The following is a 12,087-nucleotide window of genomic DNA, read 5'->3' as shown; positions in this document are numbered from 1 at the left end:
GGCGGAATATCCTCGTATGAAAGCATAATATCGGAAGATATTCACGTCACACGCGTAGGATCCGACCAACATCCGCGTAGGGTTTTACGACAAACACTAGCATTCACACATAAACTCATCTGATTCATAACAAATGTCACGTTGCTTGACATCAACCTTCTTTATTCTAAAAGAAAAACAAAATTCACAAAGAGGCAAATCTTAAACCCGTCATGGTTAACAATGCACACATGATCATGTAAATAGGCATAACCACTTTAAGGTTTTTCCACAATTATTCGTTAAATGGAAAACCATAACCTACAATACACGATTTTGTTCGGAGTACAATTTGGCGAAGAAGCCATTTAAACTGCTAAATATACATGTAGTGTACTGTTATAACAAAACTTACCCATGGTGATATGAATGGTTTATTTAAAATACTAGTACAGATTTAGGCGAGAAATTTTATTACATCCGGGAATGCGGTAACGATTTTATATGCCCACCTAGACTAATAAACTTGCCAAGAAGCGGGAAAGCAAAATTCTGAAGCCATCCATTGGGCTAGCTCACCTATTTAGTGGCTGGGATAAGTAAGAGAGGCGAATGATAGACCAGTAATATTTTTTTTTTCATCAGATCTGGCTTAGCAGGTAAACAAACTGAAGATACATCCCGTCAAATTTATAGCTATCGTGTTGGCAAAGGCTAAAGTGCTGTAAAACGTTCTAAACGAGACTACATATACCGGCCGATCAAGATCGGCATAAGACACAAACAGGATGATGCCCGCATCAGCGCATGGGCCGTATGATCAGTGTAGAATCTCCATCACATTCGATTAAGATGAGTGCAGGATGAGCGGATGATATGCGTAGCATATAACAATAGGATCTTACAGTACTGTAGCATCACGAGGCCATGGACGAAAAGTAAGGTCAATCTACATAAGAGGTAAGGGAGGCATACATACAGTATTTAGCCCTAAATTGTCGTTTGCACAACAGACACACCAGTACATTCTTGCATTCTTGGGAATTCACCCCTTACATACATCGCATGGCATTTATCTATCTATCGGTGGTGACAGCTTTCAAAACATGTTCACCGACAATAAGGTGATGTTCACATGCTGAATGAAATGTACACAAAATTCAAATATTTTACAACAACGCGGTTATCTGTGAGATATATCAGATACTACACTGTCATCCTGTCTTTGTTTTGTCACAAAAGTCTGTCTGTATGAAATGTTTTAAACGTTATCACAGTCTGTACCTTGCAGATGAGTCAGTGGCGAAGGCGTTATCACAGTCTGTATCTTACACGTGTGTTAGAGAAGGCGCTATCACAGTCTATACCTTACACATGGGTCAGAGACGGTGCTATCACAATCTGTACCTTACACATGAGTCCACAAGGGCGTTATCACAGTCTATACCTTACACATGAGTCAGTGGCGAGGGCGTTATCACAGTCTGTACCATAAACGTGAGTCAGAGACTGTGCTATCATAGTCTGTACCTTACACGTGAGTCAGAAACGGCGCTATAACAGCCTGTACCTCACACGTGAGTCAGAGACGGCGTTATCACAGTCTGTACCTTACACATGAGTCAACAAGGGCGTTATCACGGTCTGTACATTACACATGAGTCAGAGACGGCGTTATTACAGTCTGTACCTTACACATGAGTCAGTGGCGAAGGCGTTATCACAGTCTGTATCTTACACGTGAGTTAGAGACGGCGCTATCACAGTCTGTACCTTACACATGAGTCAGAGGCGGTGCTATTACAGTCTGTACCTTACACATGAGTCAACTAGGGCGTTATCACAGTCTGTACCTTACACATGAGTCAGTGGCGAGGGCGCTATCACAGTCTGTACCATAAACGTGAGTCAGAGACTGTGCTATCATAGTCTGTACCTTACACGTGAGTCAGAAACGGCGCTATAACAGCCTGTACCTCACACGTGAGTCAGAGACGGCGTTATTACAGTCTGTACCTTACACATGAGTCAGGGTCGAGGGCGTTATCACAGTCTGTACCTTACGCGTGAGTCAGAGATGGCGCTATCACAGTCTGTACCTTACACATGAGTCAACGAGGGCGTTATCACAGTCTGTATATTACACGTGAGTTAGCCACGGCGCTGTCAAAGTCTGTATCTTACACATGAATCAGGGAGGGCTCGCTCAAAGTCTGTACCATACACCTTAGTTCTGGACTATACTAACAAAGTCTGTACTTTACACATGAGTTAGCGACGGCGCTATCAATGTCTGTATCTTACACATGAGACACTGAGGGCTCCGACATAATTTTCACAGTGTGTATATTACACGTGAGTCAGTGAAGACTCTATCACAGTCTGTACATTACACATGAGTCACGGAGGGCTCTATCACAGGGCAGTCAAAGTCTGTACGTTACACGTGAGTCATCAAAGGCTTTATCACAGTCTGTACATTACGCATGTCAGTGAGGGCGTTATCACATTTTGTTCATTACACATCAGTCAGCAACGGCGCTATCAAAGTCTTTATCTTACACATGAGCCAGGGAGGGCTCTTTCACAGTCTGTACATTACACATGAGTTAGCGACGACTCTATCACAATCTGTACCTCACACATAAGTCAGGGAGGTCTCTTTCACAGTCTGTACATTACGCATGAGTCAGTGAGGGCGTTATCACATTATGTACCTTACACATGAGTCAACGAGGGCGCTATCACAGTCTGTACTACACATGAGTAAGAGAGGACTTAATCACAGTCTGTATCCTAAAAATGAGTCAGCGACTGCGCTGTTAAAGTCTTTACCTTACACACGACTCATCGACGGCTCTATCACAGTCTGTACCTCACACATAAGTCAGCGAGGAGTCTTTCACAGTCTGTGCCTTACACATAAGTGAGCAAGGTCTCTGTCACAATCTGGACCTTACACATGAGGCAGCGATTGTGTTATCAAAATCTGTACCTTATAGATAAGTCATCGAGAAATCTATCACAGTCTGAACCGTACACATGAGTCAGAGTCGGCGTTATCACAGTCTGTACATTACACATGAGTCAGGGTCGAGGGCGTTAACACAGTCTGTATCTTACACGTGAGTCAGAGACGGCGCTATCACAGTCTGTACCTTACACATGAGTCAACGAGGGTCTTATTACAGTCTTTACCTTACACATGAGTCAACGAGGGCGTTATTACAGTCTGTACCTTACACATGAATCAGAGACGGCGTTATCACAGTCTGTACCCTACACATGAGAACGAGGGCGTTATCGCAGTCTGTACTTTACACGTGAGTTAGAGACGGCGTTATTACAGTCTGTGCATTACACATGAGTCAGAGACGGTGCTATCACAGTCTGTATCTTACACATGAGTCAGCGAGGGCATTATTACAGTCTGTACATTACACATGAGTCAGCGAGGGCGTTATTACAGTCTGTACCTGACACATGAGTCAACGAGGGCGTTATTACTATCTGTACCTTACACGTGAGTCAGAGACGGCGCTATCACAGTCTGTACCTTACACATGAGTCAACGAGGGCGTTATCACAGTCTGTATCTTAACAAGTGAGTTAGAGACGGCGTTATGACAGTCTGTACTTTACACATTAGTCAACTAGGGCGTTATCACAGTCTGTACTTTACAGATGAGTCAGAGACGGCCTTATCACAGTCTGTACATTGCACATGAGAACGAGGTCGTTATCGCAGTCTGTACTTTACACATGAGTTAGAGACGGCGTTATTACAGTCTGTACCTTACACATGAGTCAGAGACGGTGCTATCACAGTCTGTACCTTACACATGAGTCAGCGAGGGCGTTATCACAGTCTGTACATTACACATGAGTCAGAGACGGCGTTATTACAGTCTGTACCTGACACATGAGTCAACGAGCGCGTTGTCACAATCTGTACCTCACACGTGAGTCAGAGACGGCGCTATTACAGTCTGTACCTTACACATTAGTCAACGAGGGCGTTATCACAGTCTGTATCTTACACGTGAGTTAGAGACGGCGTTATCACAGTCTGTACCTTACACATGAGTCAGAGACTGTACATTACACATGAGTCAGAGGCTGTACCTTACACATGAGTCAACGAGGGCGTTATTACAGTCTGTACCTTACACATGAGTCAGTGACAGCTTTTTTATAATTAGTCCGAATATTCTCACTTAAACTTACAGCAGATATTGTAATAGGGCTGACGTCATGCTGCAGAGTTAGAGTTATCAATCGTTCTATTTGAATACATTAAGAGTTTTCAAACAATGGTGCTGGCTTTAAATAATCCACCTTACCCTCTTGGTTTAGCTATCTTCCAGTATCTATAGTTCTTCTCTCGTCGTTTACAGTCTAATTTTTTCCTTAATTGTCCATTTTTAGGGATATTTTGACGGACAAAATCTTCCACATCTCTTCGCCGTTCACGCTTTGACTCTTTACGGAACGCACGAACTGATTGCCTCGCACACGTCACTGACATTGCCCCGAGAACATCCGGACAAACACGAGCCTTCCCCGCGTGAGCCTTTCTTGGAGTTGTTCCTTGTGATTTGCTACGCTTCTGTCCTCAGCGCTTTTTGGTGTAGTGTGCACCATTGCCACGGACAGTACATCGTGCGTGAGGCAGCTTATGCCGTACCTTAGATTGGATTTATTTATTTATTGATTTTATTTACATGACATGATTAATCTGGCAACGAGGGCATTACTACAGCCTGTACATGGTACATGGTACGGCGCTTTCACAGTCTGTATGTTATAGCAAAGGCACTACGATAGCAAGGTCACTACCAAAGGCTGCACATGGCGTGTGAGACAGCTAGGGAGGTACCACAGATTGTATTTATTTAACATATAATGACCTTCCGTGTTGAATGCAGTTTTACAGCGTACCGGTATATGTAGTGAATCAAGCGATTATTTCTAACACATCACCCGTTCACATATACATGTACTTCCGTTTTTAGGCTTACTCCTTTTTGATTTTCAAAATACCATTTAACCCTTTTATTTTGAATACACCTCTCATGCGTCGACCGCTCCATGAACAGTCCATTTTAAACAATCACAAGGTCCATACGCTGAGAACCAATGAGGAAACAACATTTCTCGCTGACATTCCCTAAAGTAAATCTTTGCGCTAATATTTCAGTGGAGAGTTTTAAGACGTGGAAATAAAATTAAAAAGAGAAGGATAGGCCTCAATCTTAGACAAGGGTTTCAGCTATGAAAGCTACAGGCGCCACGCGCAACGACACGGCAGTGTTCAGTGAGCAGTTTAGGCTTGTGCACTGGGTACATTTTCTGTCTACACGGTCCATGCGGTAGACTGTCTACACGGTATACAGTTTACACGGTACACTGTCTACGCGGAACACGTACGGAGATCGAGGATGTTTTTACCATTCACTTATGGTCACTCGGTTAGCTGCTTTGCGCCGTCACTGACGACATCTAGCTACGGACGAAGGCTTTACTGATTTAAGTATTTCGGATATTTATTTGTGAGTGTCATGAGATATTCGCTCACCCAGTGTACCATTTAAACATCGGCATCGGGTGTAGGGTTCTGTGTAGGCAATGGAAAAGGCTTTTTTAGCTGCCAGATAAGGACTGGACTTTTTGACTGGACATTATTGTCTACATTTCTTAAAGGGCCTCCGGCCGGCGAGATTCAATGACTCAGGAGCCTCTCACTGATGTCACTGTGACATCGTTCAGCTCAGGCTGCCTTTCTCCCCTTTCAAATGTGAGTAGGGGCGGCAACAACCTGGAGATAACCGTGGGTTTCCTCTGGGCTCTGTCGCTTTTCCTCCCGCCTTTCCACCGTCGTATAAGTGAAATAGTCTTGATTAAGGGGTAAAACAGCACTCAAATCGTTCAGTAAATATAATAATTCTTTTCTTTAGTGTCACAATGATTGTAATTCTCTTTTAAGTAAATATGGACAGAACGTCCAGAATTTCTTGCACTGCGCGTCATAGCTGTGTCTATTTCCGCTAACCCCGAGACTAGGGATAGTAAATTCGTCGTGTTGCACCACATCGCCTAGTTGGATATATGAACAGTTGCAATCAAAAGCGGAGCTGAGATGCATGTACATATTTTGATAATTGACCACTTATAGTTAGGAATTTGAACAATTTGGATACAGAATTCGCTCATTCCCTTACAATATTGCATGCCCCTTGCTGTCTGCCGCCCATGTACAGGATGTAATTGTGCCCTCGCTGTCTCTTGCAGCATATGCGGGCTGTGGTAGCGTCCACGCTGTCTCTTGTTCCATGTACAGGATGTGCTTGCGCCCTCGCTGTCTCATGTACCATATGCAGGCTGTGGAACCGCTCTCGTTGTCTCCCGGCCCAATGTACAGGATGTGATTGCGCCCTCGCCGTCTCAAACACCATGTACAGAGTGTGGTGGCACCCTCGCTGTCCTATGTGACATGTACATGTACAGACTGTGATGGAGCCCTCACTGTCTTGTGTGACATGTACAGACTGTTACAGCACCATCTCATGTACAGGCTGTGACATTGCCCTCGCTGTCTCATGTGCTATGTACAGACTGTGATTGCTCCCTCGCTGTCTCATGTACCATATGCAAGCTGTGGTAACGCCCTCGTTGTCTCCCGGCCCCATGTACAGGATGTGATTGCGCCCTCACTGTCTCATGCACCGTGTACAGATAGTGGTAGCGATCCTGCTGTCTTACGTGACATGTGCAAGCTGTGGTAGCGCCCTCGCTGTCTCATGTGACATGTGCAGACTATGGTGTTACGGTATTGAAAACAGCAACAGAAAACAGACTCAGTGACTCAATATTACAATGTAAACAATGCTTTATATATATAAAATGAGACGTACAGTTTTACAGACAGTTCAACAACAACAACAACATACACATCAGTATTACCGGTCTTTACAAGTTTCCAGTTCACCTTTGCATCCCAAGGAATGTATTCCAGGAAATCCAACGTAAAGACCATGGGATAAACACACAATTCACAAATTGTCCTAGACAGGTACTTCGCTAGGTTAGCGAACACGCACACAGTACACAGGTTACCGAACACGAACACAGTACACAGGTTACACAGAACTGGAACAGTCAAGCCTTTGAATGACGTCACACCCGCAGAGCACAACACAGGGTAAATACAGGCATGGAGGTATAATCCACTTCAGATCAGTCACAGCTCCCGCAGAAGCTCACAAATGAGCCGTTCAGAGACGTAGAGTAATGTCACCTTGTGGCAGAACGAACGTCCTTTGCCAAAACTGAAAACTTCAGTTTAGAGTCCTTGACGACCTTGTCGGTCAGGTGAGGTCAGCGTGTTAAACAAATTACACAGTCCACACTGTATAATCATAATAAAGATCCGAACACCAATAAACGTGACTTCCGCAGAAATTCACATAAACCAGACATCAGTACTACTGTGGTACACAAACGGTGCCGGCATAAAAATCTGTCCTCCCAAATGAAACTGGCATCACCAGCTCATATAAACATAATGGACTCTATACGAGAGCGTCGCACACTCTCCTGGCTCCCAGTGGATGCAGCAAAAATACCTCCCCTCTGCACAGAAAACACGGCTTATATACGTCCCAGGTGGATTCAACTATTCTTAGACACAGAATTAACAGCCAATGAACAGCCAGTTAAATAAACAGAGCATTGAACAAGGTGCTTTCGGCCAGGTCCGCGCTGTACATATATAACAGGGCCTGTTATGCTTATAACATATAACACAAAGGTCCGCAGACTAAAAGTACATGAAAACGTTAAATAGTCATACATAACACCCCCACCCTTCAGGAAAAGAAAGTTTTGCATAAAACTTTCTTTAACATATTCATAATCATGAATAATAATAACGTTTACCACAGTCTATAAAAACAAAGCTGCAGAAAACCAACTAGACACGTGACAAACAATCAGCAATCACATTATCTTTCCCTTTTATGTGTCTAATCTCTAGATTAAATTCTTGCAAAGGCAAACTCCACCGTAACAATCGTCGGTTTTCACCTTTTAGTTTGTGCAAGAAGGTTAAGGGATTGTGATCTGTATACACAACAATGGGGTAACTTGACGAAGTCACATATACTTCAAAATGCTGTAATGCTAGAAGCAAGGACAGACACTCCTTTTCTATTGTCGAATAATTTCTCTGGCACTTGTCAAATTTGCGAGAAAAAAAACATACAGGGTGATCAACATGATCTGTTTCATTTTCTTGTAACAAAACTGCCCCAGCAGATATATCACTAGCATCAACAGCTAGCTTAAATGGTAAATTAAAATCAGGTGCTACAAGTATGGGGCCGCTGCTTAGCATGGCCTTTAATCTATCAAAAGATCTCTGACACTCAATGGACCACAAGAATTTAGCACCTTTCTTTAACAGCTGAGTTAGTGGCTCACTAACAAATGAAAAGTTCCTACAGAACTTACGATAATAACCTGCCATGCCCAAAAAACGCTTTATTTCTCTCTTACAACTTGGCACTGGAAAACAAGAGATAGCAACTCCACTAGGATGTACAACATTGAGATCAGTGCTATCTCTGTCTACATATGGCTTTAACATGTTAATGTGAAAAGTTGTCTAGATTTGCGCCGATCAGGAGTGAAAATAATATAATTAAGATCACTTAGCCTCTTGTCTACTACATAAGGTCCAAAATAACGAGCTTCAAGTGGCTTACCACTAACTGGAAGTAAGGCCAATACCTTCTGACCAACTTCAAATCTGCGTCTTACTGTCTCTTTGTCATACTTAGTTTTCATACTCTTCTGAGAAGCTGTAAGATTCTCTCTGGCTAACTCACATACTCTGTTGAGCTTAGTACGAAAACTTGACACATTCTGTAATAGGTTAACATTGTCTCTATCACCAGACACAAACTTTTCCTTGAACAACCGTAGTGGACCACGCACAGTATGGCCAAACACAAGCTCAAATGGACTAAATCTAAGTGAGTCTTGTACAGACTCTCTTACAGCAAACATTAACAAAGGTACACCCTCGTCCCAATCTTTCCCTGTCTCAAAGCAGTAAGTTCTTATCATACTTTTCAGTGTCTGATGGAATCTCTCTAGTGCTCCTTGACTTTGTGGGTGATAAGCTGAGGATTTATACTGGCTAATACCTAGCTCATGCATAACTTGTTGGAACACACCAGACATGAAATTTGAACCCTGGTCTGACTGTACTGACTTAGGCAGACCAAACATGGTGAAGAACTTAACTAAAGCCTTAATTACAGTCTTGGCAGTAATATTCCTTAGTGGAATTGCCTCAGGGAAACGAGTTGAAGTACACATTATAGTTAACATATACTGATTTCCAGACTTTGTCTTAGGTAGCGGACCAACACAATCTATTAAGATTCTACTGAATGGCTCACCAATTGCAGGAATAGGCCTCAAGGCTGCCTTGGGGATTGTCTGGTTAGGTTTCCCCACTAACTGACATGCATGACAAGACCTGCAAAATTCAGTAACATCTTTCCTTATTCCTGGCCAATAAAAATGACTGAGAATCTTATGATAGGTCTTATTAACACCTAAATGACCTGCTAACGGCGTTTCATGCGCCATGGTCAGTATGTCTTTACGATAAGACTTGGGCACAACTACCTGATGCTTAACTGCCCATTCATCCTCCAACGAAACATCGGGAGGCCTCCATTGCCGCATCAATATTCCAGACTTGGCATAGTAGTAGCATGGGTCAGGTAAAGATTCACCATCTTTAGCTGCATCATTAAACAAGCAAGAAATACTTGGATCACTGTGTTGTTCAGCAATCAACTCTGTCCTACAAAATGGCTGATCACCACTAACAAAATTAGTATCTACTTCCTGCTGGCTGTCTACTTTGGAAGAATCATCATCCAACATGTTGTTGAGAAAAGTCTCGCTCAAATCAACAGTACTACCCTGGTCTGTACTGACTTTTCTAGACATAGCTCTTGTAACAACACAGGACGGATATAAACCCGCTATCTCGCTTTCAACTGGCTCTGTGACTGAATTCAGAGAAGGCTTATCAACCATTAAGGGGTCAACAGTAACTTTATCATGTGCCAAGTCATTTCCCAACAACAAATGAATACCCTCAAAAGGTAATGAAGGCTTAATGCCTACTCTGACAGGTCCAGATATCAAATCTGATGACAAATAAATATCATGAAGGGGAACACTGACAAAGTCACTAGACTCTACACCTCTAATAAGGGCACGAACCCCAGAGTATGACTCTTCAGAAAAGGGCAGAGTATTCATCAACAACAGAGACTGAGATGCCCCAGTATCCCTTAATATCTTTATAGGGGTAGCACAAGACATGTCGCTTCTAAGCGACACTGAACCAGAATTGATAAACGGAGCGAAGCTATCCATAGAGCATTTGGGAATCTTATCCAATCCCGTATCAGCTAACTCAGATCTGCTTTTAACTGCTGATGTAACTTCCGGCAATGTTTTGTGCATTGCAACACAAAGACCTGTGGGCTTAGACTCATTCTGAGCTTCCCGTCTCCTTTTCAACTTGTAACATTCACTCATCACGTGACCTACCCGCTTGCAAAAATTACAAGTGACCCTATTTCGAGGACTAGCATTCCAATCTGAACTACGTGAACCATGAGCTGTAGAACCATTGGAGCCTGGTGTAGAACTCTTCTGTGTAGAGCTACCTCTACCTGTTGCATGTGACTGGGTATTTCTACGTGTAAATGAATTAAATGGCTTACCCGTGTATGTAACCTTATGTGTCAAGGAATAATCATCAGCTAAACTGGCTGCCTCTTCAAGTGTACTCGCCTTCTGCTCATCAACGAACACCTTTACATCATTATGAATACAACGCTTGAACTCTTCTACCAGCACAAGCTGACGCAAACTTTCAAAATCCTTGCCTATTTTCTTGGCTATACACCAGCGATCAAACAACTGCTCCTTAGCTCGACCAAACTCAACGTATGTCTGATCCCTACCTTTTTCACAGTTACGAAATTTCTGGCGGTAAGCTTCAGGCACCAATTCATAACCCTTCAAAATTACCTCTTTCACATAGTCATAATTGGAAGCATTCTCTACACTTAACTGAGTGTAAATTTCCCTGGCCTTCCCAACTAGCACACTCTGTAATAACATAGTCCAGAACTCTTTAGGCCACTTCAAACTATTTGCAATTTTCTCAAAATGCAGAAAATATTTATCCACCTCTTTTTCCTGAAAGGATGGAACTAACCGAATGTATTTGGTCACATCAAATCCGGAATCCTGTCTACCGGAAGGACCCGGTTTCTCATCTCTCTCTAACTCTAACTTTTTCATTTGGAACTCCAATTCTCTTTCCCTCTCTCTTTCTTGCCTCTCTCTCTCCTCTCTCTGCACTTCCCTCTCTCTTTCTTTCTCTCTTTCCTCTTTCTCCATTTTCAACTTTTCTATCTCATGTTCCCTCTCTTTTTCTTGCCTCTCTCTCTCATGTTCCCTCTCTTTCTCTCTCTCCTCTTTCTCCAATCTCAACTTTAACTCAAACTGCTTAAACTTAAGCTCGGCATCAGACTGACCCTCGAACTCATAATCAGATAATGCAGAACTATCAAACTTCCCTATCTCCACTAAATGTTTCAACAAAGTATGCTGCATATCTCTTTTCCTCCATGAAGACTTTATGGACAAACCTAAAAATGTCCCTAACTTAACCAAGTCTTCCTTCTTTAAACTCTCAAAAACATCCTGATCGGGCGCATTAACAAACTGTTTAGGATCAAAATCTCCTGTCTGACGTGACATGTGCAGACTGTGGTAACGCTATGGCACCATGTGCAGGCTGTGGCATTGCCCTCGCTGGCTCATCTGACATGTACAGATTGTGGTAGAGCAATCACTGCCTCATGCGACATGTACAGACTGTGATAGCGACCTCGCTAGGCCGTTTATCATGTATAGACTGTGGTGGCGCTCTTGCTGACTGATACGCCACACATATAGATCAGAATCTTATTTTCAACTCCAGGTTTTCGGGGAAAGTTTGGA

This window comes from Liolophura sinensis, chromosome 11, assembly GCF_032854445.1.
Source record: "Liolophura sinensis isolate JHLJ2023 chromosome 11, CUHK_Ljap_v2, whole genome shotgun sequence".
Lineage (NCBI taxonomy): Eukaryota > Metazoa > Mollusca > Polyplacophora > Chitonida > Chitonidae > Liolophura > Liolophura sinensis.
This window is presented reverse-complemented; position numbering follows the sequence as displayed.